Source organism: Lithobates pipiens, unplaced genomic scaffold, assembly GCF_037356315.1.
Source record: "Lithobates pipiens isolate NorthernLeopardFrog02 unplaced genomic scaffold, aLitPip1_a1.2 Scaffold_3, whole genome shotgun sequence".
Classification (NCBI taxonomy): domain Eukaryota; kingdom Metazoa; phylum Chordata; class Amphibia; order Anura; family Ranidae; genus Lithobates; species Lithobates pipiens.
This window is the reverse complement of record NW_027507790.1, coordinates 263,554,066-263,566,231: the sequence shown is the minus strand read 5'-3', so window position 1 is coordinate 263,566,231 and position 12,166 is coordinate 263,554,066.

The following is a 12,166-nucleotide window of genomic DNA, read 5'->3' as shown; positions in this document are numbered from 1 at the left end:
TTTACTGCAATTCAGCTGTCAAACCTCAAAATGTAATTTCCTCTATGTGGGCAGGATTTTTTTTATTTTTTTTTTCCCTTTATTTTAGAAAAGGAGAAAACTTAGTTAGATAGCATCTATTAGCGCAAATAAAGAGATACGATTTAAAAACAATATGCAGAAGAAATATTAAAAATCATAGGACAATGTCTTTTGGATACGGATGGCTAGCATTTAATAAATATGGTGATATTAAAATTAAACAGTTACACTTAGAAGAACAATAAAATTAAGAAGAATAATTCAAAGTCGATCATGGCTCTACCCTCCTCCCCCCACCCCTCAAAAGTCCAACCTGTTTTTTTTTTTTTTCTTAATATATGTACCTTTTTTGAAGTCTTTGGGTCAACCACGTCAACTACTGGGTCCTCTTCTTCAGTCAACTCTAGGTTTGACAAGGTTTGGTAAAGATTAGTCAAAGCATTGGAAACTGCAATTAAATGTTTCTAAAACAATGCAGAAGAAGAATCCCACAATATTGGAGGTATGGTGCTGGCCAGAACAACAAAGGAAAAGATTTGGTACTGCCTAATTCAGATTGTAGCCAAATGAGAAAACGGTGTGGTCAGGCACTGGGAAACGCAAAAAAAAGGAAGGAGAACACGATTCCTCTATTTTGATCCCTAAATCCTGATTCCTCTATATAGATCTTTAGTTATCACTAGAGGGATCATCAGCAGGGGGAAGGAGGTCCAGATTCCCCTGTATAAGTCTGTATTATCACTAGAAGAATCACCAGCAGGGGGAAGGAGGTCATGATTACTCTAGCTAGATCTTTAATTATCACTAGAGGGATCACCAGCAGCAGGAATGAGGTTCTGATTCCTCTTCATAGATCTTTAGTTATCACTAGAGGGATCAGCATCAGGAGGTCCAGATTCACCTGTATACATTTTCGTTATCACTATAAGGATTACCAGCAGGACGAAGGAGGTCATGATTTTCATATATATCTCTTTACTTATCACTAGAAGGAATACCAGCAAGAGGAAGGGGGGCCTGAATCTTCTATATAGATCTTTAGTTATCACTAGAGGGATCAGCAGCAGGAAGTCTTGATATAGATCTTTAGTTATCACTACAGGGATCATTAGCAGGAGGAAGGAGGTCCTGATTCCTCTATATAGATCTTTAGTTATCACTAGAGGGGTCACCAGCACCAGAGCGATCAAGTAAAGAGGAAGGAGGTTCCGATTCCTCTATATACTGTAGATATTTAGTTATCAATAGAGAGGTCACCAGGAGGAGGAAGCAGATCCTGATTTCTCTATATAGATCTTTATATATCACTAGAGGGGTCACCAGCAGAAGGAGAGAGGTCCTGATTGCTCTATATAGATATTTAATTATCACTATAGGGGTCACCAGCAGGAGGAAGGCAGTCATGATTCCTCTATATAGATCTTTAATTATCACTAGAGCGATTACCAGCAGGAGGAAGGAGGTCCTGATTCCTCTATATACTGTAGATATTTAGTTATCAATAGAGAGGTCACCAGGAGGAGGAAGCAGGTCCCGATTTCTCTATATAGATCTTTATATATCAATAGAGGGGTCACCAGCAGGAGGAAGGCGGTTATGATTCCTCTATATAGATCTTTAATTGTCACTAGAGGGGTCACCAACAGGAGGAAGGAGGTTCTGATTCCTCTATATACTGTAGATATTTACTTATCAATAGAGGGGTCACCAGCAGGAGGAAGCAGGTCCCAAACCCTCTATATAGATCTTTATATAACTAGAGGGGTCACCAGCAGGAGGAAAGACGTCCTGATTGCTCTATATGGAGCTTTAGTTATCACTAGAGGGATCACCAGAAGGAGGAAGGAGGAAATGATTACACTATATAGACCTTTATATCACTAGAGGTGTCACCAGCAGGAGGAAGGAGGTTCTGATTCCTCTTCATAGATCTTTAGTTATCACTAGAGGGAACAGCATCAGGAGGAGGAAGGTCCAGATTCACCTATATACGTTTTCATTATCACTAGAAGGATTACCAGGAGGAGGAAGGTTCAGATTCCCATATACTATATACATGCAGGAGGAAGGTGATCCTGATTGTCATATATATATATATATATATATATATATATATATATATATATATATATATATCTTTACTTATCACTAGAAGGAATACCAGCAAGAGGAAGGAGGTCCTGAATCTTCTATATAGATCTTGAGTTATCACTTGAGAGATCACTAGCAGGAGGAAGGAGATTCTGATTCCTCTATATAGATCTTTAGTTATCACTAGAGAGATGATAAGCAGGAGAAAGGAGGTCCTGATTACACTATATAGATCTTTAATTATCACTAGAAGGATCACCAGCAGGAGAAGGAAGGTCCAGATCCCCCTATATAAGCATCCAGTATCTCTAGAGGGATTACCAGCAAGAGAAAAAGAGGTCCTGATTCCTTTATATAGAACTTTATATCACTAGAATGGGCACCAGCATGACGTCCTGATAGATCTATATATCTTATCACTAGAGGGATCACTAGCAGGAGGAATCCTCTATGTAGAGCTTTAGTTTGACCCAGTGGAGTAGCGTGGGGGCAGGGCTGGACTGAGACAAAAATGTGGCCCTGGACTTCATCCAGACCGGCTCAGGGCACAATACATCAAGGTATAGTACATAGCACATCAGGATACAGAGCCCAACACATCAAGGCACAACACATCAGGGTACAGGGCACAGCACATCAGGGTACAGAGCCCAGCACATCAGGGTACAGAGCCCAGCACATCAGGGTACAGAGCCCAGCACATCAGGGTACAGAGCACAGCACATCAGCGTACAGGATACATCAGGGCACAACACATCAGGGTACAGGACATCAGGGTACAGAGCCGAGCACATTAGGGTACAGCACATTAGGGCACAGGACACAGGACATCAGGGCACAGGTCACAGGAAATCAGGGCACAACACATCAGGGCACAGTACATAAGGGTATAATGGGAATCTCCCTGTAGTCCCAATGGCCAGTCCATCCCTGGTTAGGGGTGCGGGGGGTGCCGTGGCCCCGGGCGCAACATTTAGGGGGGCGCAATTTCGTATCACAGACAGTGCTGCCTCCTAATTTTATTTTCCTTTGTCCCCCGCGCTCCGATGTCCGGTGCCCTGTGATTTGGCGTATGGGGGTCATGTGCAGTGTGGGGCTGGCCTGTCCGTGATCACAGTTGCTCCTGAAGTCCCGCCTCCACACATGAACCCCATGTGCCCAATCACAGTGCGCTGGGAAACACTGAACATGGTGACCGGAGCACGGGGGACACAGGAAACAAGTACTGGAACATGTAAGCCGCCGGGACCGCTGTCTCCTCCTCCTCCTAACCTCTGGAGTCCAGACCAATGCAGGACAAGGTGAGGAATAGATGGACTGGGGGGGGGGGGGGGAGGCATCGTGTATGTCAGTATAGGAAGACTATAGGCAGGACAGTATAGTGGTCAGTATTGTGGTCAGTATAGTGTAGTGGTCAGTGTAGCATAGTGGACAGTATAGCGCAGTGGACAATATAGCGTAGTATAGTGGACAGTATAGCGCAGTGGACAGTAGAGCGTAGTATAGTGGACAGTATAGTGGTCAGTGTAGTGTAGTGGACAGTGTAGAGCAGTGGACAGCGTAGCGCAGTGGACAGTGGTATAGTATAGTGGACAGTATAGTGTTCAGTGTAGTGTAGTGGACAGTATAGTATAGTGGACAGTATAGTGGACAGTATAGTATAGTGGACAATATAGTGGTCAGTGTAGTGTAGTGGACAGTGTAGAGCAGTGGACAGTGGTATAGTATAGTGGACAGTATAGTGTTCAGTGTAGTGTAGTGGACAGTATAGTATAGTGGACAGTATAGTGGACAGTATAGTATAGTGGACAATATAGTGGTCAGTGTAGTGTAGTGGACAGTATAGTGTAATGGACAGTATAGTGGTCAGTGTAGTGTAGTGGACAGTATAGCGCAGTGGACAGTATAGCACAGTGGACAGTATAGTGGTCAGTGTAGTGGTCAGTATAACGCAGTGGACAGTATAGCATAGTGGACAGTATAGCGTAGTGGACAGTATAGTAGTGGACAGTGTAGTGGTCAGTGTAGTGTAGTGGACAGTATAGTGGTCAGTGTAGTGGACAATATAGTATAGTGGACAGTGTAGTTCTCAGTGTAGTTGACAATATAGTATAGTGGACAGTGTAGTGGTCAGTGTAGTGTAGTGGTCAGTGTAGTTCTCAGTGTAGTGGACAGTATAGTATAGTGGTCAGTGTAGTGGACAGTATAGTATGGTGGTCAGTGTAGTGTGTAATGGTCAGTAAAGGAATCAGGTTGGTCAGTGTTGAAATCAAGTAGGTTAGTGTAGTGGTCAGTATAGGAATCGGGTATTGTATTGGAAGGGATTCGGGGAGTGCTAAAAGTCTGCAGGTTAGGGGGTGCAAATTATTTGCCTTGCCCCGGGTGCTGACAACACACGCTACGCCACTGGTTTGACCCAATTTAGAATACTGTGTCCAGTTCTGGAGGTTTCACTTACAAAAGACACTGATAAGATAAAATGGGTTCAGAGATGAACAACAAACATGGTGAAAGATCTGAAGGGTAAAATGTATCAAGAGAGACTTCAGGAACTTAATATATACAGTCTTTAGGAAGGAAGGGAAAGGGGGACTTGTCTGAAACCTTTAAATACATGAAGGGTGTGAATAAGGTTCAGGAGGCAGGATTTGCAATAAAACGCTAAGATCAAAACACAGGGACATGAACTCAGACTAGCAGGATGAAAGTTCAAAACTAATTTTAGAAAGTATTATTTTACCAAAAGAGTAGTTGATGCTTGGAATATACTTCCAAGAGTGATAATTAGTCTAGTTAGTCCAGGCATGTCCAAAGTCCGGCCCGCGGGCCAATCGCGGCCCGCAGTCCGGTTTTGAACGGCCCGCCTGGTGTGCTGCGGGATCAGGGCTGTCAAATGAGCCGATCCCCGGCACTGTGTGAAGCTCCGTCGGCTTCAAAAGTGAAAGTAAAGTGCAGAGGAGTGTGCTGTGCTCTCTGCTTCCCCCTACAGTGCAGTACCCGGCTGAATGAGGAAATGGAATGGAAAGGTACTGTACTACAAGCTAGATTCGTTTTAAAAAGGCTTTATTTATGTGTATGTGTGTGTGTGTGTGCATGTGTGTCTGTATGTATGTATGTGTGTGCATGTGTGTCTGTATGTGTGCATGTCTGTCTGTATGTGTATGTGTGCATGTGTGTCTGTATGTGTGCATGTCTGTCTGTGTGTGTGTGTGTGTGTGTGTGTGCATATCTGTCTGTGTGTGTGCATGTGTGTCTGTATGTGTGCATGTGCATGTCTGTCTGTGTGCATGTGCATGTCTGTCTGTATGTGTATGTGTGCATGTGTGTCTGTATGTGTGCATGTCTGTCTGTGTGTCTGTGTGTGTGCATGTCTGTCTGTGTGTGTGCATGTCTGTCTGTATGTGTGTGTGTGTGCATGTCTGTCTGTATGTGTGTGTGTGCATGTCTGTATGTATGTATGTATGTATGTGTGTGCATGTCTGTATGTATGTATGTATGTGTGTGCATGTCTGTATGTATGTGTGTGCATGTCTGTCTGTATGTGTGTGTGTGCATGTCTGTATGTATGTATGTATGTATGTGTGTGCATGTCTGTATGTATGTATGTATGTGTGTGCATGTCTGTCTGTATGCATGTGTGTGCATGTGTGTCTGTATGTATGTATGTATGTGTGCATGTGTGTATGTGTGTGTGTGCATGTGTATCTGTATGTATGTGTGTCTGTATGTATGTGTGTCTGTGCATGTGTGTGCATGTCTGTATGTATGTGTGTGCATGTGTGTCTATATGTGTGTGTGTGTGTGCATGTCTGTCTGTATGTATGTGTGTGTGTGTATGTGTGTCTGTATGTGCATGTGTGTCTGTGTGTGTGTGCATGTGTGTGTGTGTGTGTGTGTGTCTGTGCATGTATGATTGCATGTGTGTGTGTGTCCATGTATGTCTGTATGTATGCGTATGTGCATGTGTGTCTGTATGTATGTGCGTGTATGTCTGTCTGTATGTGTGTGCATGTATGTGTGTCTGTATGTATCTGTGTGCATGTGTGTGTGTGTGTGTGTGTGTGTGTATGCATGTCTGTATGTGCGTGTATGTATGTGCGTGTATGTATGTATGTATGTGCCTGTATGTATGTGTGTGTGTGCATGTGTCTGTATGTATGTAAGTATATGCATGTGTCTGTATGTGTATGCATGTGTCTGTATGTGTGTATGTCTGTGTGTATGTGTATGCATGTGTGTTACTTTTAATCCAGACCCCCCCCCCATTCTTGTACCATCAGAACTGCTTTTGTGGTGCTTGTGTGTGTGATAGCAGCCAGGACTGCTGCTCCTCTGAAAAGCAATCCATATACAGATCGCTTTTCAGAGGCATTTGAAAGGTGGTAGAGGCATTATGTTGCCTCCTCACCACCTGTTTTAAGCCCGTAAATGTAGCATCACTATACCGCACAGGTAGTTGCAGTGCAGGCCCATTCACCCTGAGCATACCTCCAGCTGCAGCCACAGCATGTGTACACCCCCAGCTGCTCCCTCTGCAGCTAAAGGGGGAGAAGTTGGGGGTGGTAAAAACAGCTTAACCATGTAGTTTTACTGCCCCTCCAATAAGCCCTTGGCTCACATCTGCATGGCTGCATGCTGTGTGTAGGGCAGCCCATGCATTTCAATGGGCTTCCATACCCACAAAAATGCAGGGAAAGAAGTCCCAGAGCTTTTTTTTTTTTTTTATTGCGCTGCACCAAAAGCACCCCATGTTTCCAATGTGTTGGGTACCATTAAGACTTAACGGTACCCCTAAAGAACAGAGCATTCGTCTGTGTGTCGGGCAAACGAGCGCGACAAAGGCACAAGAATTTTTGTTGGGCCAGGTATGAGTGCTCGAATGACCGAATTTTAATGGTTCAAAGAATGTCAGGCAAAATGGTCGGCCCTCACACATGTTCACTTCATCGAATCTGGCCCTCTTTGAAAAAAGTTTGGACACCCCTGAGTTAGTCTGTCACCTGAAAGTGGATTTAACCACTTTCAGACCGGACCAATTTGCTGGTCAAAGACCAGACCACTTTTTGCGATTCTGCACTGCGTCGCTTTAACTGACAATTGCGCGGTCGTGCGACGTGGCTCCCAAACAAAATTGACGTCCTTTTTTTCCCACAAATAGAGCTTTCTTTTGGTGGTATTTGATCACCCCTGCGGTTTTTATTTTTTGCGCTATAAACAAAAATAGAGCGACAATTTTGAAAAAAACGCATTATTTTTTACTTTTTGTTATAATAAATATCCCCCAAAAATATATAAAAAAACATTTTTTTCCCTCAATTTAGGCCGATACGTATTCTTCTACATATTTTTGGTAAAAAAAATCGCAATAAGCGATTATTGATTGGTTTGCGCAAAAGTTATAGCGTTTACAAAATAGGGATAGTTTTATAGCATTTTTATTAATAATTTTTTATTATTTTTTTTTTTTACTAGTAATGGCGGCGATCTGCGATTTTTATTGTGACTGCGACATTGTCGGGGACCCATCGGACATTTTTGACACATTTTTGGGACCATTGTCATTTATACAGTAATCACTGCTATATAAATGCAGTGATTCCTGTGTAAATGACACTGGCAGTGAAAGGGTTAACCTGTGGGTGGCAGTGTAGGGGTTAAGTGTTCCTAGGGGTGTGTTACTAACTGTGGGGGGGTTGGGCTTTCATTTAGTGTACACTAATCTCTGCTCCAATCACATGGAGCAGAGATCAGCGTCACTAGTTGCTAGGCAGAATGGGAAAATGTTGTTTATACAGCATTTCCTCCATTCGGCCGCTCCGTGAGACGATCGCGGGGATGCCCGCGGCGATCGAGTCCGCGGGTCCCGCGACCGGACTCACGGGGGTCCCGACCAGCGCGGGAGCGCGCCGCCGGTGGCGCGCTCCCGATGGCACGGCGGCAACGAATATTGGATGTACATGTACGCCAATATGCCTGCCCGTGCCATTCTGTCGACGTACATCGTCGTGCGCTGGTCGGGAAGTGGTTAAACATGCTGGGGACAAACATAGATCTGTAATCAGACAGGTAGCAGGTGCAAAGCTCCCTGGGGTGAGCACACTTTTGGGCACAAATACTAGTCCAGTGATGTAGTGGCAAACAGTGCTGTGTTTATTGGTGATATTTACAAATAGGGATGGCCAAACTGTTCGCCCTGTGGTCGGTTCACAGCAAATTTTGCGTGTTCGCGATTCGCCAAACCGGCGGACTATTGCCAATGTTTGCCCGGTGGACATATGTGTTTACAGTGTGAAAGAACTTTGACCCATGATGGCACATCCATCATGGGGTACAGGACAGCCAATTGAGACATGTCAGCACATGGACAATTGGACATACCCCCTACCTTATAAATAGACCTGATCTGGTGGCCATTTTAGATTCTGTCTCATGTCAGTGTAGGGAGAGGTTGCTGTGTGCAGCAGGGACAGACTGTAGTGACACAAATCACTATCTATTAGGTCCACAAAAGTCCTTTTAAGGACTGGTATAGGTGTAGTACAGTATATAGGGTTCAGTGCACTGCTGTGCTGGTGATTGCAGCTGTCTTTTGTCAGTGTAGGGACAGGGCGCTGTGTGCAGCAGGGACAGTCAGTTTAATCACTAGCTAGCTATTACTATTAGGTCCACAAAGGTCCTTTTAAGGACTGGTATAGGTGTACAATATATAGGGTGCTGGTGCAGGGCTGTGCTGCAGATTACTGCTGGTTTCTGCAGCAGTCTTTTATCAGTGTAGGGACTGAGGGACAGTCTGAAAATCACTAGCTACTAGGTCCACAAAGGTCCTTGTAAGGACTGGTATAGGTGTACAATATATAGGGTTGTGGTGCATTGCTGCTGACTGCTGCCCTATTCTGCTTTATCTGCTGCCCTTACACTCTATCACGGTGCTGGTGTCAGTGCTCTCTATCACGGTGCTGGTGTCAGTGCTCTATATCACAGTGCTGGTGTCAGTGCACTCTGTCTCGGTGCTGGTGTCAGTGCACTCTATCACGGTGCTGGTGTCAGTGCACTCTATCACGGTGCTGGTGGCAGTGCTCTCTATCATGGTGCTGGTGTCAGTGCTCTCTATCACAGTGCTGGTGTCAGTGCTCTCTATCACGGTGCTGGTGGCAGTGCTCTATATCACAGTGCTGGTGTCAGTGCACTCTATCACAGTGCTGGTGTCAGTGCACTCTATCACAGTGCTGGTGTCAGTGCTCTATATCACGGTGCTGGTGTCAGTGCTCTATATCACGGTGCCGGTGTCAGTGCTCTATATCTCGGTGATGGTGTCAGTGCTCTATATCATGGTGCTGGTATCAGTGCTCTATATCACAGTGCTGGTGTCAGTGCTCTCTATCTCGGTGCTGGTATCAATGCTCTCTATCACGGTGCTGGTGTCAGTGCTCTATATCACGGTGCTGGTGTCAGTGCTCTATATCACGGTGCCGGTGGCAGTGCTCTATATCACAGTGCTGGTGTCAGTGCTCTATATCACAGTGCTGGTGTTAGTGCACTCTATCACGGTGATGGTGTCAGTCCTCTATATCACAGTGCTGGTGTCAGTGCTCTATATCACGGTGCTGGTGTCAGTGCTTTATATCATGGTGCTGGTGTCAGTGCTCTATATCACGGTGATGGTGCCAGTGCTCTATATCTCGGTGTTGGTGTCAGTGCTCTATATCACGGTGCTGGTGTCAGTGCTCTATATCACGGTGCTGGTGTCAGTGCTCTCCTTCTCGGTGCTGGTGTCAGTGCTCTATATCATGGTGTTGGTGTCAGTGCTCTATATCACAGTGCTCCTGTCAGTGCTCTCTATCACGGTGCTGGTGTCAGTGCTCTATATCTTGGCGCTGGTGTCAGTGCTATATATCTCGGCGCTGGTGTCAGTGCTCTATATCATGGTGCTGGTGTCAGTGCTCTATATTACGGTGCTGGTGTCAGTGCACTCTATCACGGTGCTGGTGTCAGTGCTTTCTATCTCAGTGCTGGTGTCAGTGCTCTCTATCTCTGTGCTGGTGTCAGTGCTCTATATCACAGTTCTGGTGTCAGTGCTCTATATCACAGTGCTGGTGTCAGTGCTCTCTATCACGGTGCTGGTGTCAGTACTCTATATCACGGTGCTGGTGATCATCTCCTGCACCCTCTTCATAGCCTACCCTGACCTTTCCTCTTCTCCATTGCCTTCATGCGCTCCTGAGTCCTGAATTGTCAAAATTTCACAGATAAAAAAAGAATGCTTGTAGTTGTCGATCCCAGATTCACTTCATACATTTGTTATGTCAGTGGCCATGTGGTGGGACTATGTGTGCACAGCTAGTAAGTATTTTGTGGCTGAAAATATGACCTGGAGGTTTTTAAGGTTCGCCTGCCATTGAAGTAAATGGGGCCGGCCGCAAACTTTGCGGTTCACAAACTTTTGGCCGCGTTCGCGAAACGTTCCGTCGGAAGTTCGTCCATCTCTATTTACAAATCTGTTTTACAAAATCCTTGCCATATTCCGGCACTAACAACACGATTCCACATCCTGACTTACAGACTGAGCAAGCCTAGTCCTTTCAGTCTCTGCATACAATATTACAGCTTCCACCCACCTGGCAACTCTCACAGACCCGACTTGTCTGTTCCAAGCTCTAGAGCACTGACTCTGAATTCCAGGTGAACCCAAATTGCTAAAAGGGAGAGTTGCAAAACCAGAACTGGAGAAAGAATATGAGGTCTCTAGAAGTGTACGAGAGATGCCTTGGAGATATGTAAACCCAAACAGGACTTTTCCAGAATTTTTTCTTTTTAAATGGGGCAGACTCAATGAACCATTTGGTCTTTGTTCTGCTCTTACTCACTCTTCTAGGTCGTAAGTCGTCCTCCAGAAACAAAGTGCATCACTGACATTATGACCTTAGCACTGCTCTCTCTTCATTCATTTACTGTGAATGAGTAATGCTGTGAAGACCCCCTACTTGGGGGCAAATTCATGACAAGATGCACTTACAGTTTTGACCTCAATCTTCAGGATTCAGTGATGCTGGGCATCATTTAAGTTCTTCCCGATCACTCTCTAGCCAAATGATGGCTATAGCGTGGTCACACTTTTCTGGGAGGGCATCTATTGATGCCCTCCCAGAACCCTGCCCCAACGCACGCCCCAAGGGTGCACGTTGGGGAGCGCTCTGTAATAGCTGTACCCCCAGGATACAGCTGATCACAGATCAAGGTAAAAGGCCAATCACAGAGGCCCTTTACCTTGTGATCAGCTGTGTCCAATCACAGCTGATCACATGTAAACAAATACTGGTTATTGGCATTTCCTTTTCTTGGTGCTGTCATTGTCTGAGGAAAGGAAAACCAATAACTGGCTTTCCTGTAACAGGGCACATTTACACACCCTGATTATCATTGCACTGATTATCAGTGCATCCCCATCAGTGCTGCATATCAATGGCCACATATTAGTGCCCATTAGTGATACCTATCACTGCCCTTCAGTGCCTCCTTATCAGTGCAGCCTCATCAGTGCCTCCTCCACAGTGCCCATCAGTGCCACCTCATCGGTGCCCATCAGTGCAGCCTCATCAGTGCCCATTAGAGCAGCCTCATCTGTGCCCATCAGTGCAGCCTCACCAGTGCCCATCAGTAAAGCCTCATCAATTCCCATCAGTAAAGCCTCATAACCCCACATCAGTGAAGAAGAACAATTATTGATTTGCAAAATTGTAAGAAACAAAGAAAGTTTTTTTTTTTTTTTGCAAAATTGTTGCTTGTTTGTTTAGCAAAAAAAAATAAAAAAAATCCAGGGGTGATTAAATACCACCTAAAGAAAGTTCTGTTTCCAAAAAATGGTAATCATTGCACATATGTACAATGTTGCATAATTGCGCAATTGTCATTCAAACTGCGTCAGCATTTACACATGTTGCCCACATCCCTGGTGGTCCTGGGGGCTTCCCTGGTGATTCATTGTGGGCATCCGAGGGGAGGAGGGGCTGCACTCATAAACAATCAGCGCAGACCCCCCCTGTCAGGAGAGCCACCT